Source organism: Orcinus orca, chromosome 13, assembly GCF_937001465.1.
Source record: "Orcinus orca chromosome 13, mOrcOrc1.1, whole genome shotgun sequence".
In the NCBI taxonomy this organism is placed as follows: Eukaryota; Metazoa; Chordata; class Mammalia; order Artiodactyla; family Delphinidae; genus Orcinus; species Orcinus orca.
In genome coordinates, this window is record NC_064571.1 from 12,089,413 (window position 1) to 12,111,580 (window position 22,168).

At 41.2% G+C, this 22,168-nt stretch overlaps 1 long non-coding RNA gene across 1 annotated transcript; it reads right to left on the reverse strand.

Moving 5' to 3' along the window:
• Positions 1-1,306: 1,306 nt before the first annotated feature.
• Positions 1,307-9,214, reverse strand: LOC117198710 (uncharacterized). The gene is made up of 4 exons (XR_004479930.2): positions 5,852-9,214; positions 4,219-4,293; positions 3,311-3,397; positions 1,307-2,091 (listed from the first exon to the last, which is right to left on the reverse strand). It is a non-coding gene; the product is annotated as an uncharacterized LOC117198710 (long non-coding RNA).
• Positions 9,215-22,168: the final 12,954 nt, after the last annotated feature.

A 22,168-nucleotide genomic window follows, 5' to 3' on the forward strand; every position in this document is an offset into this window, starting at 1 on the left:
ATGAGATCTCAGAAAGTACCAGAATTTTGTGGTTGTCTGTGGCTGGAGGAGCTTCGCAAACTTTAACGAGCACGTGAATTACCTGGAGACCTCGTTAAAGTGCAGTCTGATTCAGTAGGTGTTTAATGGGGCCCAAGGCTGCATTTCTGACAAGTTCCTAGGTGATACCAAGGCAGTAGATCCATGGACCATGCGCTTAACGCTGGCTGTGTTTTGGGGTCACCTGAGGAGTTTTAAAAATGATAGATCTGGGTGCCATTCCCCAGGGGCTGACTCCATTGGTCTCGGGTAGGGCCCAGGCTTCAGTATTTTTTGAAAGCTCCCTAGTGATTTTAATGCGCAGCCAGTCTTGAGAATCACTGTGCTGTAGGGTTGGGCTCCTAACTGGAAACAGTCTACACTGTCAGGTAATACAGCTTCCTAATAACACTTGAGCTCCCCTGCTAGATTTTCTGGTATGAGATGAGTCATATTTACAGTTGTTACCAGGATAGGAACTACTTTTCCGCCCTTATTTTCTTTCTTCTATGGTTCTAACTCCAGAGTCCTTTGGGAATCCCACTGGGAGATGAATCTAGAAAGTTACTCTCTTGGCTACAGAAGAGAGTGGAGTCTGGCCTGTTTGTGGTAGGAAAGAAATGCCCAGAGAGCCTCTCTTTACTAACCAAATTCAGCCCCATCTGGATCAGACAGAATCATTGCCACAAGGCTTTCTTACCTTCCTAGGACATTTGGAGGTTGCGTTTATCCCAATTATTAGCTTAGAAACATGGTTCCCCAAGTGTTCACCAAGGTGTCCTGGGGCACCTCACCACACTCACAGGAGTGCCATGGGATACTTTATTTATTTTTAAAATTAATTTTTATTGGAGTATAGTTGCTTTACAATGTTGTGTTAGTTTCTACTGTACAGCAAAATGAGTCAGCCATACATATGTCCCCTCCGTTTTGGACTTCCTTCCCATTCAGGTCACCACAGTGCATTAGGTAGAGTTCCCTGTGTTATGCGGTATGTTCTCACTAGTTATCTATTTTATACATAGTATCAATAGTGTACATGTGTCAATGCCACGGGATACTTTAAATTTTTGAGGGAAACAAGAACATAGGTTAGACCTGTGTATGCAAATTCCATTAAGTTGTATCAATCTGACTACTTAATAAACAGAACTGTCAGGCATATGTGTGTGTGTATATATATATATATATATATATATATATATATATTTTTTTTTTTTTTTGTCTTAGAGGTTCTTTGTAGAAGTTCCTGAGACCCTAAGGCACAGTGAGCTGAGAAGTTTGGGAACCTCTGGTTGAGAAGATGGAGGTCATATTGCTTTGGGATTAGTCAATCCTTTTGACAGTGCATTTAGGTGTGGAAACAAAGCTCGTAGAATGGGGATGGGATGTGCTGGGAGATGGAGAGGATTAGACTGATCCATCCAATAAACAAGGGAAAGTCTGATACTTCCACAAGCATCCTGAGAAGGACAAGGCAAGGGGCCTAGAGATTGAGGGAGGCCAAGAAACATGAAAGGAGAGAGAAGACTGGGAGCTGGGACTGGAGGAGATGGCGTCTGAGAAGTTCCTGATGGCGGTGTCACTGATGGACGTCTACCAGGAAGGGTGAAGATTGTTTTCTGGACCGTTGTCTTCCCCCGTGTGTGCTGACCCCTTGCTACTTCAAGTGTGGTCTGCGGATCAGCAGTATCATTTGAGAGCTTATGAGAAATGAAGAATCTGGGGCCCCACTCCAACCCCAGAAAGAGACTCTACTTTTTAAAAAAATTTATTTATTTGATTTATTTTATTTTTGGCTGTGTTGGGTCTTCGTTGCTGTGCGTGGGCTTCCCCTAGTTGTGGCGAGTGGGGGCTACTCTTCGTTGCGGTGTGGCTTCTGTTGTTGCAGAGCACAGGCTCTAGGCGTGGGCTTCAGTAGTCGTGGCACGCGGGCTTCAGTAGTTGTGGCACGCAGGCTCAGTAGTTGTGGCTTGCAGGCTCTAGAGCGCAGGCTCAGTAGTTTTGGCGTACGGGCTTAGCTTCTCCGTGGCATGTGGCATCTTCCCGGACCAGGGCTCGAACCCGTGTTCCCTGCATTGGCAGGTAGATTCTTAACCACTGCACCACCAGAGAAGCCCCAGACTCTGCATTTTAACAAGATCCCCAGGTGGTTCTCATGCACACTGGGGTTTGAGAAGCACTGTGCTAGCTGAGAATTTCTCAGCTGAAATACCCAAAGGAGTTAATAAAAATACGAAGGCCTGTGTCCCACCCTCAGAAATTCCTATTTGATTGATCTAGGGAGCAGACTCACCATCAGGATATCTAAGGCTTGCTGGTATTTCTAAAGCCAAGTTTGCTAACTACAGGGCTAGTAACACCCAGTAGCAACTCTTTTTCCTTTTTTTTTTAGAGGAAACCAAAGTTCTGGGTCAGTTTGGGACCAACATAGGAGCCAATTGAAATATGTGAACCATGAGAGAGGTCAGAGGATATAAGAAATCGGTGACGACGAGAGGTATTCCTGAGGTGTTAGGGAACGGGGTAGGGGAAATTGGGTTTCCACCATATGTTGGGTAGGGGATTAAGTTAATTCCTATTTAAACATTGCAAAAAAGATGACCCCAATCGTCTGAAGAACTTGGAGACATTTAGGTGACTGATATCCAGTTATGGACAGAATTGGCTCACAAGGGTAATGAAATTCACAACAGATCTTTAGATGGTATCCAATCGGGTGATATCCACAGATCCACCTAGAAAAATGCTACATTCAGTCATCTGGGATCTGTCTCCATCAGCAAAGAATGCTCAAAGCAGTGGGACCAAAAGCACTCTCTAAGACTAATTCTCTATTTGTTTTCAAAATGAGTCATTGTATCCCCTGGAATAGAGTGAGTGACGTCAGTGGTACCCTACCAGGACACACCAAGGCATGTATGTTCTCAAGCTCCATTCTCTCCCTCCCACTGTATCTCTAACAACCCATTGATTTTTAGGGCCTCCTGGGAGAAAATATCTGTTCTTGTTCTTTGGAGCAAGTTGCTTGGAGTGGTCTTAGGAATGAAATTACGAATAGTTAGAGAAACATAAGGAGGAGCATTGTGAAAAAAAAACAGTGAAAAACAAACCCCCCAAAACCAACCCAGCCAGGCCAAGCCAATGAGTGCTCTTCCAGCCCCTCGTCCATGCAGGTCCATAGCTAAGGAAGACGATTTAGACTTGATCTAGGGGATTGAGAAGGGCCAAAATCATTGGTGCCCATAGCCCAGAGGGGGTGTTCCAGAAACCAGGAGTGAGGACCACATACCTGGGCCAGGGATGCACCGTGTGTGCAGCTCTGAGTGGATGTCGGCGTGCTGGTGTGTCTTATGTACCACCAGGAACTGTTGCTCATCTGGAATGGATGGTGGATGGGAGTGGATGGGAGTGGGTAGATGTGAAATTATGACAGCAACAATTAGTCAACAGCTCGCTGGTGGGGCAAAGTAAAGATGACTGCAGATTCTTTGATATTCCTCTCCTTGAGAGGTGTGGTCTATGCGCCCTCTCCTTGACTCTGGGTGGGCGCTGTGATTGCTTGACCAATAGAAGGCAGTGGAACTGTGTCTGCTTCCAGCCGCTTCCAGGTCTTAGGGACTGGCAGCTTGTACTTCCTGTCTCTTGGAATATTTGTTCTTGCAAGCCAGCCATCATACTGTGAGAAATTCCAAGCAGCCCCACTAAGGGGTCCACGTGGAAGGAAATTGGGGCTCTACTGAAAGCCCCAGCTGAGCTCCTAGCTGATATCTAACACCAACATGAGAGCAGAACGAGTGACCTGCTGGAAAATCATCCTCCAGGCCCAGCCGAGCCACATGAAACAGAGTTGCTATCTCAGCTGAGCCCTGTCCATAATGCAGAATTGTGAACAAAATAGGCCACAAAGTTTTGCGGTGGTTGGTTATGGTGGTTGGTTAATAGATAATTAGAAGAGGTTTTGGTATCAGGAGAGGTGCTCCAGTAACTAAAATGTAAAACATGTGACCCTGGCTTTGGGGTTGGGTGGCCGGTGGAAGCTGGAAGTCTTTGCTCATGAGGGCTTGAAGGGCAGTGAGGAAAATGCGACTGAAAGCCGGAGAAAAGAATGATGTGTGTTATGTTGTGGTGGGAAGTTTAGCAAAACTGTTGCCTAAGGTAATGTGGGAAATTGAACCTTAGAAGGATTGAAGGGCGTACCTGGCAGGTCCTTTAAGAAACTTGAAGGTCTTGTCCCACAGAAGCCTCACAGGCAATGCAAGGTAGATGGGCCATCTGGAAAGGAAACGTAGGTGTGTTTTTTTGTCTAGTTGAATTGATTATCAATTGCGAATGCAAAATGTTTTTTTAAACTTTTGTTATTGAATTTATTTTTCTGTTAGAGAAGAATTTGATTTACAAGTATTAATCGAACATCAATCTATAGTTTGATTCCAAGTTACTTAAAAGGAAGATCATTGGAATTTTATATATACACGTACATATATGTACGTGTATATATATATAATATATACGATGGTTGAAAATTTTGTTCTCATAGACTTTATTTTTTATTAAAATTTTTTATTGAAGTATAGCTGGTTTACAATAATATATGTTATAGGTGTACAATACAGTGATTCATAATTTTTAAAGGTTATATTCCATTTTTAGTTATTATGAAATATTGGCTATATTCCCTATGCTGTATGTTATATCCTTGTAGCTTATTTTATACCTAATAGTTTGTAACTCTTAATCCACTACCCCTACATTGCTACAATGCAAAACGTTTTTAAAGGAATGATAAAAGCTTGGACTGAAAGGGACAGAGAAGTAAAAAAATAAAATGAGGACTTAATGTATATAATCTAATATATATAATAATAATGGCCCCAAGATGTCTACATCCTAATCCCCAGAACCTGTGACTATGTTACTTTACATGGCAAAGGGGACTTTACAGATGTGATTAAGGGTCGTGAGATGGGAAGATGATTCTGGGTGAACCAAATGTAATTACAGGGGTCCTTGTAAGTGAAAGAGGTAGCAGGAGAATCAGAGTCAGAGTGATGTGCTATTTAAAAAATTCGAGCAGCTACTGCTGGCCTTGAACTTGGGAAAGAGCCATGGAACATGTGGGCTTGGCCAGAATTGGCCCACAGGTTGGACTTTTCCTGGTTTAGATGATGAAGTCCTGGACCGCAAGCTGATGCCTTCATTGGATGAGACTTCTGGGGCCCTTGGGAGGGCATAAGTGTATTTCGCATAAGGGAGGAGTTGAAATAATCATGGCCAAGAGGCAGACTGTGATAGTTTAACTATGAATGCAAGTTCCTTGACATTTCTCCCATCGAGAGATGACATTTACATGCGCTCCTCTTGAATCGGTGCAGGTTCTTTGATGGATCAATAGAATATGTCAGAATTGAAGTATTGCCAGTTGCTGGACCCAGGTTTTAAGAGACTACCAACCTCTACTCTTCTTCCATTCTTCTGTAGGTTGGGATACTTGCTCTTGGAACCCAGCTACCATTCTGTAAAGAAGCCCAAGCAGCCCCAAGGAGAGGCCACGTGGAGAGGAATTGGGTCCCTTGGCCAATAGCCCTTGGCCAGTAGCCCTGGCTGAGTTCCTGATCCGTAGTAAGCACCAACGTGCCAGCCTTGGATGTGAATCCTCCATCCAGCTAAGCCCCCTGACATTGCCTGGAGCAGCAATGAGTTGTCCCCGCTGAGCCCTGTCCACCTGGCAGAGTTTTGAACAAAATAAATGGTTATTATTATTTTAAGCTACTCAGTTTGGGATGGTTAGTAATGTAACAGCAGATAACAAAGATATTTAGCTTTCTCTAACCTTTATTGTAGCCTCCTTCGATGGCACGAAACCATCTAAACCGTGATGAAGGAGGAAGGAGAAGCTGAGGTGCCTGCAGGTTCACTCCCACAACAAGGTGTCTGTGGAAAACAGCCTTGATGCAAGGAAAAGGGGAAAGAATAGGTAAGTCGGCAAGTGAGACTGGGTTCAAGCAAGGCTTTTGCTCTCATTAAATTCTCTTAACAGCCCAGGGAGTCCAGGCAGCAGTGGCCTCTCCTATCTCTCCTTCCAGATGCTCATTTAGACCCGACTACCATCGCCCTCTGCCTCCTCTGGCCCCCTAATCTTTAAAATGTGAAGCACTTCCGGGAGACCGCCCTTGATCAACCCCCCAAGGACCTACTTCTCCCTACAGCCGATTGGCTGTTTGATTATTGATTTCATTTTCCTTATTTTTTCCTTGTAAACATTCTTTAATATTTAGTTGATGATTAAATTTTAGCATGACTATGTTTCATGATGACACAAACAGATGGTTCATTCAGGAAAAATTTCCATAAACCGTTTGGAACCTAATACAACCATGACTATAATGAACTTTTATCGAGCACCTAACGTGTTATACATGCTCTGTATGATCGCACCTAAATCTTATAAGGGCCCTAGCGCTCAGGTAAAAGAACAGGGGCTTTGAGGCTGAGTAAATTGCTCTAAGGCCACATGTCTATAAGTCAGAGAGGGAATGTAGCCCAGGTTTTTGTGACTCCAAACCCACGTTCCTAACAATTTTCCTACACTACTTCTTAATCAGTCTGAATGTTTACTGTCTATCCTTCTAGACTTTTATTTTTCATCTATAGACTTCTTTTTAATTACAAATATAGAATCAAGCATGAAAAATTAATTTTTTTGGTCACTAACTGTGTATCTTGCACTCCCTTCCATGTCACAAGGTAGGCTTCTATAAGATCGTTTTTAATTGTTGCATGACGTTCCACGGAATATGTAAACGTATGTAGAAAATTCTTTTCCTTTTTCATCCATTATAGGGGTTTTTAGTAAGGGGAGACCCATCTTTGTTGGAGAATTCCTTGTTAGTCTTTCCAAGGGGGATGCGAGCCCCTAAATCATACCAATATGCCAAAACATGGTCATTAAACTGTGTTCTAAGGAAGGTCTGTCCTGTGTACTGTATCGGCCTTTGTTTTGGTGAGCTCTGAACTGGATAAAGAATGAAAATTTGGCAGGAGCGGGAGTGGAGAGTTGAGAAAAATGGGTTTCAGTGAGAAAGGACCAGACTGGAGTCAGTGAAATTTTGATTGGAGGAAAGGAGTGGAGGATGGAAGGAGAGAAAAGGGGGAAGAGGGGGAGAGCGAGGTGGGGGAGGGAAAGGGGGGAGGGGAGGGAAGCGCAGGGAAGGGGAAGCCAGCCAGTGGGTGCAAAGAAGGGACACTAGATGCTGGGGTGATTAAGCTGTTTCCTGGGGGTTACACTGTAAACCTTCTCCATGCCTTCTACAACTCTCCAGTACCTTCTACATTGCTAACACATATTTGGGTCCAAGTGGACCCCTTTTGGCATCAAAGTTGAGGAAAGAGGACATGAACATCCTACAATTTTTGAAATGATTTCACATTGCTGGACACATGCATATACCCTATAAATTCAGCAGTGAGTGATTATTTCCTTGGAATATAGCCTTAGGAGAGGAGTTTTTACATTAAGGAATAGGCATAGGGAGAAGTTTTTAATATATGTGAAAACTGAAAAAAAATTTATTTGGTAACATGTAGAAGTTTCTTTGATTTATTGTCTTAATATTTCACTATTTTAGCCTGTTGTGACATCAGGATGAAAGAAGACTTTGAGATTGATAGTAAGCTCCCCCAGCTGTGTGGGCTGGCATGTCACTTCCTTTCCAGATCAAAATGTCCTCTTGGTCACTTAGAGAGGATGGCCAGAGATGTAGGTAGAGTAGATGATAGTCCATAAGTGGAGAAAGGATGGAACAAGTGTGGTCCAGGTGATACTTCCTATGAGGAAAAGGCTGATGACAGGTGCTTCTGCACACACCTGTTCATAGGTAAAGCAGGGTGAGCCGTCCTCCAACCCCCGCTTGCCAAGGTGTTGGGGTGACCTGATAGAATGGCACTATTCCGTTCTGTGGGTATTTTGTGGTGTGATAACTCTAGGTACCAAATCACGAACAGTGGCAGGAACCAGGCCCGGTACCGAGCGGGCTAAGCCACAGAGTTTGTGGCTCTGATCAATTGTCTTAGAAACAGACCTGGGGTGCACAGTCTGTTCCTAACTCTGGGACTGTGCGTGCATTTGATTGTGCCCAGGAGTGGCTGTAGCCTGGGGACCCGCAGGGCCACTAGGCACAGAGGTAGTGCCGGGAACAGGGCAGGGATATGCTGGTCCTTGCTGAATGATTCTGATGATACACTTGTATTCTATATAAAGCAGTGCATTTTCCTCTGAAGTCTTTTTTTAATTCGTCAGACCCTTACAACAACAACAGAAGTAAAAGGGGCAGGAACTACTCCCCCGTTTAACAAATGAAGTACAGGTGGGGTCCAAGCTTGCCTGGGGACAGAATGGGCCAAAGACATTTTTCTCCTAATTCCAAGCTTGGCTCTCTCCATGCGGCCAACCCTGGAGGAGGTGAGAGGGGCCCTGTGTTCTCTAGAGCCAGCTGCTAATGATCTATATTTTCTCCCCAGCTCCATTTCTAAGACAGAGCCTTGTCAACTGTGGGCCGAGACCTGTTGTAAGTCATAGAAATCAACTGCAAAACAAAAAGGAACAGAACCTAAACTAGCAGAATCCATTCAGCACGATAAGGGTTGAACCATTCATGCATTCTTGGTAAAGGGCTCCTTTTACTTACTTTTCAGCAGAGGTTTCTGCTCCCACATCTTAACAAGGAGCTGAAAACAGATTGGACAGAAGCAGTTGGGTTTTATAAGACACATCAACATTTTCTTTCTTTTTTTTATACCAGTTTTTTTTAAAAATTGAAGTATAGTTGATTTACAATGTTGTGTTGATTTCTGCTGTGCAGTAAAGTGATTCAGTTATACATATATACATTCTTTTTTTAAAATATATTCTTTTCCATTATGGTTTATCATAGGATACTGAAAATAGTTCTCTGTGCTCTACAGTAGGACCTTGTTGTTTATCCTTTCCATATATAATAGCTTGCATCTCCTAACCCCAACCTCCCACGCATCCTTCCCCCGACCCACTCCCCCTTGGCAACCACAAGTCTGTTCTCTATGTCTGTGAATCTGTTTCTGTTTCATAGATAGGTTCATTGGTGTCATATTTTAGATTCCACATATAAGTGATATCATATATTTGCCTTTCTCTTTCTGACTTACTTCACTTAGTATGATAATCTCTAGGTCCATCCACGTTGCTGAAAATGGCATTATTTCATTCTTTTTTATGGCTGAGTAATATTCCATTGTATATATGTACCACATCTTCCTTATCCATTCATCTGTCGCTGGACATTTAGGTTGTTTCCATGTAAGACACATCAATGTTTTAACATCACGTGGTGTGGAATTCAGCTGTCTAGGCAAGATTTAACATGCCAGCTCTTCCCTGTGAATTCAGTAATCACCCCAAATACCTGAATTTCAGTACTTTCAGAAAGGACTTGATATAAAGCTGTAACACAGAAGAGCTGAATCAGACTGCATGTTGGATCTCTTTCTTTTACTTTAACCTTTGCTTTCAGCTGCTTTTTTTTTTTTTTTTTTTGCGGTACGTGGGCCTTTCACTGTTGTGGCGTCTCCCGTTGCAGAGCACAGGCTCCGGACGCGCAGGCTCAGTGGCCATGGCTCACGGGCCCAGCCGCTCTGCGACACGTGGGATCTTCCCGGACCGGGGCACGAACCCGCGTCCCGTGCATCGGCAGGCAGACTCTCAACCACTGTGCCACCTGGAAAGCCCCTTCAGCTGCTTTTGTTCACTAAAAGGATACTGTCTATACATAATGGCCTGCCTCGGGGAAGCCTGCTCCTCTGCCTGAACGTTAAACCAAAGTGCCTTTGTTCAGGGAAACATCCGACCCAGTGCACCTGTGGATGGCTGTAAGAAAGAAGAAATTAACACATCCCCTCCCCGGGGCTGGCCATTCCAGGTGATATTTACAAAACTTATAGCCTTTTTACTTTACTTCCTCAACTCCTCCCCCTCTCTGTTCTATAAGAGAAACTGGCATCCAAACCCTGATGAGATGGTTATTTTGAGACTTTAGTCTGTCGTGTTCTCCGTCTGCGGGCTTCTCTGATTTATTGCCCGGTAGTGCAGCGAGCAGAGCGAGCTTGGCCTCGGTAACAAAGCCACGGTGACGTTTTATCACTGCAGCCCCATCACAAGGACACAGACTTTTGCAGCGCTTCTAAGAAGATCTTTGTTTTAGAACATTTATTGACTCATTGAATATTTCACCCCCCAATAGCTTGTCTTGAAGAACTTCTCTTCAGGGATCCCAATTATTGTATTAACTGTGCACGCTTACATACTTTTATCAATCTGTAATGAAAACTTTAACAATCTATTAGTAGTTATTATTTGAAAGTGGAACCTTTTTTTTTTCTCTGTTGGTCTCAAACACCGCAAACAGCTTTTGCACAGGCTGGTTAAAGGTATGGTGCTGCATTGGGAGAAGCATTTTGCTTTTAACAGTTAATGGCATCCTTTTGTGACTGCCTCCTCCAGGGCTGCCTCCCACACTGTTGTAGCCAAGCTTATAAAATGCACTGTTTCTTGTTTTGCATTTGTGGAAACTAAAGGAAGGTCCGTCTCACAAGGCATCCATGTGGTTTGTTTCTTGCTGTTGCTGCCTGTGATGACCTTCCATGCAAACAAGCTATTTAAACTAAGCAAGATAATTATTTGGAACATGAATATAAATATGAGATAATTACTATGTTTGTTAAAAAACAAGACAAAATGCCCAAAATGGAGTCGATTATGCTAAGCCTGTGTCAACAAACTGAGGTTTCACTTAATCAGTGTTCCCAGATCTCCCAGAAATGGAATCTTAACCCAGTCAATCAGGGATCAACTGGCCAACACTAGTTAGGTCATCTGCCTGGTGGACCTCTGTCATCCCCTAAAGGAAAGTAACTTTGTAACAACAAACCGGACTTTTTACTTCCTTGTTCCCCGGCCCTTCTGCCTATAAAAGTCTTATTTTGTACAGCTCCTCAGTGCTCCTTTCTGTCAGCTAGATTGGATGCTGCCCAATTCGGATGGATATTTTTGCTCAGATAAACTCTTAAAATTGTTAATAAGGCCCAGTTTATCTTTTAACATGTTAAAGAGTTTATGACAAAGTATTTTTCCCCACAACTGTGTATGATTTGTGAATCTCATAACTTTCTAGGTTGAACTAAAATGTTACGCACTCTGCTACCCAGAAAATAAATAACACATGAAAATTAAATGTTTCATTTTAAGGAGACTGTAGGCCTTTATGACTTTACAGCCTCAGATTTTCATTTTTTTTGGTTAGCTATATTTTAAAAAGTCTCAAAATAAGTTGCATTGAAAATTTTTTTTAAAATTAAGCACACAGCAAGAAAATAAGGTACAGAAAATTCCATGCATTCAATAACTAAAATTGTGAATATTTCACAAAATAAATGCTTTAGTCACATAAAAACAGTTTAAAAAACTCTTGCTTTACTGGTACAAAGACCAAAACTCCACTTTAATTAATTAACTAAATTTAATTGTGTTAAACTATTTAATTTTGAATTTATCACTGTGAAATATCAGCAATCAGATTTGGACAGATTAATATTAAAACTCGATAATAAATATACGCGTATGTGTGTACTAGGTTGCAAGGTAAAATGTATTTCAAACCGTGGTTTGCATTAAAAAAAAAAAAAAGTTTGACAAGCGCATTTCTCGGGTTGGACAACTGTCCTGCCTGCAGGCACCACGCCGAGCTCAGAGCTCTCGCAACCCCACGCCCGGGGTGGCTTCCGAAAGTGCTTCCGACGTTGTTCGGTGTCATGGCGCCCTCTGCTGGTCAGAGGAGGCACAGTTCTGACACTAGCTCAGCCAGGGTCCCTGGAAGCCCTGAAGGTGTTTTAGGGTGACCACAAGGACGGATTTCGGGTTCGCTGGCAGCCAGGCCCTCTCTGTAGCAGCATCCAAGAGAGGGTAGTGGCTGAGGATGCTCTATAAGGGGTTTGTGCTGAACCAAACCTTTGCATTCATGAAGGTAAAGTGAGCGAGGAGGTGCGCAGAGTCAGTTTATAAGAGGGTCTTGGGATTTCACTGTACAGTCTGGATTTGCTGGATAGAGAGCGCGGAGGGTTTTACTCAGGGGAGTGCTGTGATCGGCACTGCATTGCAGAGGGGTTTCTTGGCCAGAGTGAGTGCGCAGCCTGCAGCAGGGGTGCCTTGAGGTGGGCGGGCAGTTATGGGCTGGGTCAGGAAACCCAGTGGTAAGTGTTACCACCGAGCCTCAGGTGGGCGTGCCTCGTATCACTACATGCTCCGTGCCTGTGAAACTGACCTTGTGGGCTACTTCAGAGGTCTCTTGTCCTCTCTCTCCCGGTTGGGCTCAGGCACTGGGAGGTCAGAGGGAGGGGAAGAGTTTGGTTAGCGCACGACCGCCCCCTCCCCGTTCCCCCCGCCCCCCGCCCCGGCCCCCCTGCCGAACTCCTGGGCCAATTGTCAATTGCTACGTTCCAATAAGTAAGATCACAGCTTCGGCTCTCTCTGTGTCAGGTCACGCCAGGTCCCCTTGCCCTTTTTCCTCTGGAAAGCGTAGTAGATTCCAGCTGTCGGCAGCTTTACCATCTTCTGTTATTTCCTCGGGACCTGCCTGCACTTTTGTAAACACCCCTTTGATTGCATTCTACCCAGTTGCATCTTTTGAGTGTAAGCTCTGTCCCTTGCTAGGACCTGACCTGCGCTAGTGTTTGAACTTTACTGTCCAGGTAGTAGGGAATCATTGAAGGTTTTAGGGAGGAAGTGGCAAGAACAGATGTGTATTTTGGAAAAATCTGACCAAAGAGAGCAGGACAGCTTGAATCAGTGAGGGTCTGGGGCCGCAGACCATTAACAGACAGCAGTGGGAACCCAGGTGATAAACTGAGACCCCGAGGCCCGCAGTGTTGGATCAGGGAATGGGAGAGGGAAGTCAAGCCATTAGATGAGCATGTGAGTTGCACGTATTACTAGGTAATTCACTCTAAAAAGCTGGAAATGTAATGTTTTGTTTTTTCAGGGTTGCAAAATGAGTGTGTCAAAAGTGTCACACCAAAATGTTCTGCTTTGCCCTGTCTCCCACCCCTGGCCCTTCCACATGAGCTGGGTAAGTGGCTGCCCCTTCATGATGCTGTACCTGGGCCTCTACTGGCAGTACAGCTGCATCCTTAGACAATCATACGAAGTGAAGTAAGTCAGCCAGAGAAAGGCAAATATCATATTATATCATTCATATGTGGAATCTAATTTTTAGAAAATAATATAAATGAACTTATTTACAAAACAGAAACAGACTCACAGATTTCGAAAACAAACTTATGGTTACCAAAGGGGAAACATGGGGGGTGAGAAAAATTAGGAGCTTGGGATTAACATACACACACTACTACATATAAAATAGATAACGAACAACGACCTGCTGTGTAGCACAGGGAACTCTATTCAATATTCTGTAATAACCTATATGGGAAAAGAATCTGAAAAAGAATGAATATATGTATATGTGTAACTGAATCACTTTGCTGTACACCTGAAACTAACACAACATTGTAAGTCAAATATACTCCAATTAAAAAAAATACAGTGTAAACTACACATGTGAGCCGTGTATGGAATTTAAAATTTTCTAGTGGCCATATTAACAAAAGTGAAAAGAAATAGGTTAAACTCAAAATATACAAAGATCTCTGATAATTCAATAATATGAAAACAACCCATTAAAGATGGGCAAAACATCTGAACAGGCAACTCACCAAAGAAGATATACAGATGGCATATAATGTGAAAAGATGCTCCACATCACATGTCATTAGGGAATTGTAAATTGAAACAAGGAGATACCATTACACACCTATTAGAATGGCCAAAATCAGGAACACACAATACCAAATGCTGTTGAGGAAGGGGAGCAATGGGAAATTTCTGCCATTGCTGGTAGGAATGCAAAATGATACAGCCACTTTGGAAGACATCCTGGCAGTTTTTGTTTGTTTATTTGTTTACAAAGCTCAACATAGTCTTACCATATCATCCAGAAATTGCACTGTACACAAAAACATGCACATGAATGTTTAGAGTAGCTTTAGTTCATCATTGCTAAAACCTGGAAGCAATTAAGATGTCTTTCAATAGGCTAATGGACAGAAAAACTGTGGTATATCAATACAAAAGAATATCCTTCAGCCAAAAAAAAAAAAAAAGGAGCTATCAAGCTGTAAAATGAGGAACCTTAAATGCATACTGCAAAATAAGGGAAGTTAGTCTGAAATGCTATATATACTGTATGATTCCAACTATATTACATTCTGGAATGTGGCACAACTATACAGACAGTGAAAAGATCAGAGGTGTCTGGGGTTAGGAGAGGGAGACGGGATGAATAGGTGGAGCACAGGGGATTTTTTTGGGCAGTGAAACTATCGTTTATGATATGTAATGGCAGATACATGACGTTATGTGTTTGTCAAAACTCAGAATTGTGTAGCACAGAGTAAAGCCTCATGTACACTATGTACTTCAGTTAATAACAATCTCAATGTTATATATGGTTATATATGTGATATGGGTTCATCAATTATAAAAAATGTAGCACTAATGCAAGATCTTAATAATAAGGAACTTCTGTAGGCTGTGTGTGTATAAGGGGGTGCTTGTGGGGAGGGGTATATGAGAACTCCCCGTACTTCCTGCTCTGTTTTCCTATAAACCTGAAACTGCTCTAAATGAAAGTCTATTAATTAAAGAAAACAGAAAGAGGTGAAAGTAATTTAAAAATATATATTCTTTAGCCATGTTATTTCACTATAATAGATGACTTGGTAGAAACGTTATTATCTTCTGACCTTTCTTTAAGCAAACATTCTTTTTTTTTTAATAGAAGTATAGGTGATTTACAATGTTGTGTTAGTTTCGGTTGTAGAGCAAAGTGATTCAGTTAAACGTATATGTATATATATTCTTTTTGTATTCTTTTCCTTATAGGCTATTACAAGATACTGAATATAGTTCCCGGTGCTATACAGTAGGTCCTAGTTGTTTATGTATTTTATATATAGTAGTGTGTATCTGTTGATCCCAAACTCCTAATTTATCCCTCCCCCTTTCTCCTTTGGTAACCATAAGTTTGTTTTCAGTATCTGTGAGTCTGTTTCTGTTTTAAAGCAAATGTTCTTTAACTTTATTTTTTAATTTTTATTTATTTTTTGTTTTTGTTTGTTTTTCAAACTCTTTTTACTGTGATGCAATGGAAGAAATACATTTTGCAGTACAGCCTAGCACATGCACAGACATACAAACAACAAATGAAATAAAATCTCAGGGAACAATACTTATCCCTATTATGAATGATGTGCTCAGTTTTATTCTTTCCTTTCTGCTAAAGTCTGCATTTTTTTTAGTTAAGTGATTATTTATTTATTAACATCTTTATAATTGCTTTATAATTGTGTGTTAGTTTCTGCTTTATAACAAAGTGAGTCAGCTATACATATACATATATCCCCATATCTCCTCCCTCTTGCGTCTCCCTCCCACCCTCCTTATCCCAGCCCTCTAGGTGGTCACAAAGCACTGAGCTGATCTCCCTGTGCTATGCGGCTGCTTCCCGCTAGCTATCTATTTTACATTTGGTAGTGTATATATGTCCGTGCCACTTTCTCACTTCATCCCAGCTTACCCTTCCCACTCTCCGTGTCCCCACTCCCCAATGTCCCCGTGTCCATTCTCTACGTCTGTGTCTTTATTCCTGTCCTGCCTCTAGGCTCTTCAGAACCATTTTTTGTTTTTTAGATTCCATATATATGTGTTAGCATACATTATTGTTTTTCTCTTTCTGACTTACTTCACTCTGTATGAAAGACTCTAGGTCCATCCACCTCACTACAAATAACTCAATTTCGTTTCTTTTTATGGCTGAGTAATATTCCATTGTATATATATGCCACATCTTCTTTATCCATTCATCTGTCGATGGACACTTGGGTTACTTCCATGTCCTGGCTATTGTAAATAGAGCTGCAATGAGCATTGTGGTACATGACTCTTTTTTGAATTATGGTTTTCTCAGGGTATATGCCCAGTAGTGGGATTGCTGGGTCATATGGTAGTTCTATTTTTAGTTTTTTAAGGAACCTCCATACTGTTCTCCATAGTGGCTGTATCAATTTACATGTGTTTGTTGGCAATCTGTATATCTTCTTTGGAGAAATGTCTATTTAGGTCTTCTGCCCATTTTTGGATGGGGTTGTTTTTTGATATTGAGCTGCATGAGCTGCTTGTAAATTTTGGAGATTAATCCTTTGTCAGTTGCTTCATTTGCAAATATTTTCTCCCATTCTGAGGGTTGTCTTTTCATCTTGTTTATGTTTTCCTTTGCTGTGCAAAAACTTTTAAGGTTCATTAGGTCCCATTTGTTTATTTTTGTGTTTATTTCCATTTCTCTAGGAGGTGGGTCAAAAAGGATCTTGCTGTGATTTATGTCATAGTGTTCTGCCTATGTTTTCCTCTAAGAGTTTTATAGTGTCTGGCCTTACATTTAGGTCTTTAATCCATTTTGAGTTTTTTTTGTGTGTATGGTGTTAGGGAGTGTTCTAATTTCATTCTTTTCCACGTAGCTGTCCAGTGTTCCCAGCACCACTTATTGAAGAGGCTGTCTTTTCTCCATTGTATATTCTTGTCTCCTTTATCAAAATATAAGGTGACCATATGTGCTTGGGTTTGTCTCTGGGCTTTCCATCCTGTTCCATTGATCTATATTTCTGTTTTTGTGCCAGTACAATACTGTCTTGATTACTGTAGTTTTATAGTATAGTCTGAAATCAGGGAGCCTGATTCTTCCAGCTCTGTTTTTCTTTCTCAAGATTGCTTTGGCTGTTCGGGGTCTTTTGTGTCTCCATACAAATTGTGAAATTTTTTGTTCTAGTTCTGTGAAAAATGCCATTGGTAGGTTTTTTTTTTTTTTTCCAGTACGTGGGCCTCTCACTGTTGTAGCCTCTCCCACTGCAGAGCACAGGCTCCGGATGCACAGGCTCAGCGGCCATGGCTCACGGGCCTAGCCACTCTGTGGCATGTGGGATCTTCCCAGACCGGGGCACGAACCCATGTCCCCTGCATTGGCAGGCAGACTCTCAACCACTGTGCCACCAGGGAAGCCCTGTCATTGGTAGTTTGATAGGGATTGCATTGAATCTGTAGATTGCTTTGGGTAGTATAGTCATTTTCACAATGTTGACTCTTCCAATCCAAGAATATTGTATATCTCTCCATCTGTTTGTATCACCTTTAAAATCTTTCATCACTGTCTTATAGTTTTCTGCATACAGATCTTTTGTCTCCTTAGGTAGGTTTATTCCTAGGTATTTTATTCTTTTTGCTGCACTGGTAAATGGTAGTGTTTCCTTAATTTCTCTTTGAGATTTTTCATCATCTGAATATAGGAATGCAAGAGATTTCTGTGCATTAATTTGGTATCCTGCTACTTTACCAAATTCATTGATTAGCTCTAGTAGTTTTCTGGTAGCATCTTTACGAGTCTCTATGTATAGCATCATGTCATCTGCAAACAGTGAGAGCTTTGCTACTTCTTTTCTGATTTGGATTCCTTTTATTTCTTTTTCTTCCCTGATTGCTGTGGCTAAAATTTCCAAAACTATGTTGAATAATAGTGCTGAGAGTGGACAACCTTGTCTTCTTCCTGATATTAGAGGAAATGGCTTCAGTTTTTAACTATTGAGAGCAGTGGGTTTGTCATATATGACCTTTATTATGTTGAGGTAAGTTCCCTCTATGCCTAATTTCCAGAGGGTTTTTATCATAAATGGGTGATGAATTTTGTTGAAAGCTTTTTCTGTATCTATTGAGATGTTCATGTGGTTTTTCTCCTTCAATTTGTTGATATGGTTTATCACATTGATTGATTTGTGTATGTTGAAGAATCCTTGCATTCCTGGGATAAATCCCACTTGATCATGGTGTATGATCCTTTTAATGTGCTCTTGGATTCTGTTTGCTAGTATTTTGTTGAGGATTTTTACATCTATGTTCATCAGTGATATTAGCCTGTAGTTTTCTTTCTTTGTGACCTCTTTGTCTGATTTTGGTATCAGGGTGATGGTGGCCTCATAGAATGAGCTTGGAAGTGTTCCTCCCTCTACTATATTTTGGAAGAGTTTGAGAAGGATAGGTGTTAGCTCTTCTCTAAATGTTTGACAGAATTCGCCTGTAAAGCCATCTGGTCCTGGGCTTTTGTTTGTTGCAAGATTTTTAATCACAGTCTCAATTTCAGTGCTTGTGATTGGTCTGTTTATATTTTCTATTTCTTTCTGGTTCAGTCTTGGAAGGTTGTGCTTTTCTAAGAATTTGTCTATTTCTTCCAGGTTGTCCATTTTATTGGCATATAGTTGTTTGTAGTAATCTCTCATGATCCTTTGTATTTCTGCAGCGTCAGTTGTTACTTCTTTTGCATTTCCAATTCTATTGATTTGAGTCTTCTCCCTTTTTTTCTTAATGAGTCTGGCTAATGGTTTATCAATTTTGTTTATCTTCTCAGCGAACCAGCTTTTAGTTTTATTGATCTTTGCTATTGTTTCCTTCATTTCTTTTTCATTTATTTCTGCTCTGATCTTTATGATTTCTTTCCTTCTGCTAACTTTGGGGTTTTTTTGTTCTTCTTTCTCTAATTGCTTTAGGAATAAGGTTAGGTTGTTTATGTGAGATGTTTCTTGTTTCTTGAGGTAGAATTTTATTGCTATAAACTTCCCTCTCAGAACTGCTTTTGCTTCATCTCTTAGGTTTGGGGTCATTGTGTTGTCATTTGTTTCTAGGTATTTTTTGATTTCCTCTTTGATTTCTTCAGTGATCTCTTGGTTATTTAGTAGCATATTGTTTAATCTCCATGTATTTGTATTTTTTACAGATTTTTTCTGTAATTGATATCTAGTCTCATAGCATTGTGGTCAGAAAAGATACTTGATACGATTTCAATTTTCTTAAATTTACCAAGGCTTGATTTGTGACCTAAGATATGATCTATCCTGGAGAACGTTCCATGAGCACTTGAGAAGAAAGTGTATTCTGTTGCTTTTGGATGGAATGTCCTATAAATATCAATTAAGTCCATCTTGTTTAATGTATCATTTAAAGCTTGTGTTTCCTCATTTATTTTCATTTTGGATGATCTGTCCATTGGTGAAAGTGGGGTGTTAAAGTCCCCTACTATGATTTTGTTACTGTCAATTTCCTCTTTTATGGCTGTTAACATTTGCCTATGTATTGAGGTGCTTCTATGTTGGGTGCATAAATATTTACAATTGTTATATCTTCTTCTTGGATTGATCCCTTGATCATATGTAGTGTCCTTATCTGTCTCTTGTAATAGTCTTTGTTTTAAAGTCTATTTTGTCTGATGTGAGAATTGCTACTCCAGCTTTCTTTTGGTTTCCATTTGCATGGAATATCTTTTTCCATCCCCTCACTTTCAGTCTGTATGTGTCCCTAGGTCTGAAGTGGGTCTCTTGTAGACAGCATATATATGGGTCTTGTTTCTGTATCCATTCAGCCAGTCTATGTCTTTTGGTGGGAGCATTTAGTCCATTTACATTTAAGGTAATTATTGATATGTATGTTCCTATTCCCATTTTCTTAATTGTTTTGGGTTTGTTATTGTAGGTCTTTTCCTTCTCTTGTGTTTCCTGCCTAGAGCACTTCCTTTAGCATTTGTCATAAAACTCGTTTGGTGGTGCTGAGTTCTCTTAGCTTTTGCTTGTCTGTAAAGTTTTAATTTTTCTGTCGAATCTGAATGAGTCCTTGCTGGGTAGAGTAATCTTGGTTGTAGGTTTTTCCCTTTCATCACTTTAAATATGTCCTGCCACTCCCTTCTGGCTTACAGAGTTTCTGCTGAAAGATCAGCTGTTAACCTTATGGGCATTCCCTTGTATGTTATTTGTTGTTTTTCCCTTGCTGCTTTTAATATTTTTTCTTTGTATTTAATTTTTGATAGTTTGATTAATATGTTTCTTGGCATGTTTCTCCATGGATTTATCCTGTATGGGACTCTCTATTCTTCCAGGACTTGATTGACTATTTCCTTTCCCATATTAGGGAAGTTTTCAACTATAATCTCTTCAAATATTTTCTCAGTCCCTCTTTTACTCTTCTTCTTCTGGGACCCTTATAATTCGAATGTTGACGCATTTAATGTTGTCCCAGAGGTCTCTGAGACTGTCCTCAATTCTTTTCATTCTTTTTTCTTTATTCTGTTCTGTGGTAGTTATTTCCACTATTTTATCTTCCAGGTCACTTATCTGTTCTTCTGCCTCAGTTACTCTATTGATTCCTTCTAGAGAATTTTTAATTTCATTTACTGTGTTGTTCATCATTGTTTGTTTGCTCTTTAGTTCTTCTAGGTCCTTGTTAAACGTTTTCTTGTATTTTCTCCATTTTGTTTCCAAGATTTTGGATCATCTTTACTATCATTACTCTGAATTCTTTTTCAGGTAGACTGCCTATTTCCTCTTCATTTGTTTGGTCTGATGGGTTTTCACCTTGCTCCTTCATCTGCTGTGTGTTCTCTGTCTTCTAATTTTGCTTAACTTACTGTGTTTGGGGTCTCCTTTCCACAGGCTGCAGGTTTGTAGTTCTTGTTGTTTTTGGTGTCTGCCCCCATTGGGTAAGGTTGGTTCTGTGGGTGTGAAGGCTTCCTGGTGGAGGGGACTGGTGCCTGTGTTCTGGTGGATGAGACTGGATCTCGTCTTTCTGATGGGCAGGACCGCGTCTGGGGGTGTGTTTTGGGGTGCCTGTGACCTTATTATGATTTTAGGCAGCCTCTCTGCTAATGGGTGGGGTTGTGTTCCTGTCTTGCTAGTTGTTTGGCATGGGTGTCCAACACTGCAGCTTGCTGGTCATTGAGTGGAGCTTGGTCTTAGCATTGAGATGGAGATCTCTGGGAGAGCTTTCGCTCTTTGGTATTATGTGGAGCCAGGAGGTCTCTGCTGGACCGATGTCCTGAGCTCGCCTCTCCCACCTCAGAGGCACAGCACCAAGACCCTGTCAGCCACATGGCTCAGAAGAAAAGGGAGAAAAAAAATAAAGTAAAATAAAATAAAATAATTAAATTGAAAAATAAAAAAATTTAAAAAGTACTATAAAAAAACAAACAAAGAAAGAAAGAAGAGAGCAACCAAACCAAAAAACAAATTCACCAATGATAACAAGCGCTAAAAAGTATACAAAAAAAGAAAAAAAAAAACAGAGAAAACCCTAGGACAAATGGTAAAAGCAAAGCTATACAGACAAAATCACACAAAGAAGCATACACATACACACTCACAGAAAGAGAAAAAGGAAAAAATATATATATCTTTTGGGACGTCTGAGGTCTTCTGCCGGCGTTCAGTAGGTGTTCTGTAGGAGTTGTTCCACATGTAGATGTATTTCTGATGTATTTGTGGGGAGGAAGGTGATCTCCACGTCTTACTCCTCCACCATCTTGAAGGTCCTCCCCTGTTCTTTAACTTTAAATACTTTCTTTCTTGCCTTTAGACTTGAATGTATCATCTCCATGTCATCGGCATATCATTACTGTGAAGGAGGCTGGAAGGCCATTATGGTCTCCAATTTTAGAAGGAGTAAATGTTTGTGTGATCTCTGACACCTAAATTCTGATGTTAGGCTGTCCAACAAACATGGATCTGAGGAAACGAGATCTGAGGAATTAGAAGCCAAGATTGCCCCCGACCATTTAGGCTCCTCTTGTCCCTGAATAAACAGGAAGAAAGGAGTCACCTTACTGGTTAGGGTGATTGATCCTGATTACTCTGGGAAAACTGGGCTGCTGGTACTCAGTGAGGGTAAACAGGATTATGTCTGGAATCTAAGGGGTTTCCTGGAGCATGTCTTGTTACATGTCTTATTAGTCCCTTGCCCAGTAGTTTTAGTCAACGGAAAACTGCAGCACCCAATAAAGAAGAACACAAAGGACTCTGATTCCACGGAAATGAAGGCTCGATTCACCCTCACGGTGAAGGAGCACATCAGCTGAGGTACTGGTAGAGGGTAGGGGGAACATGGAATGAGTGGTAGAAGAAGGCAACATGGTTACCAAATTAG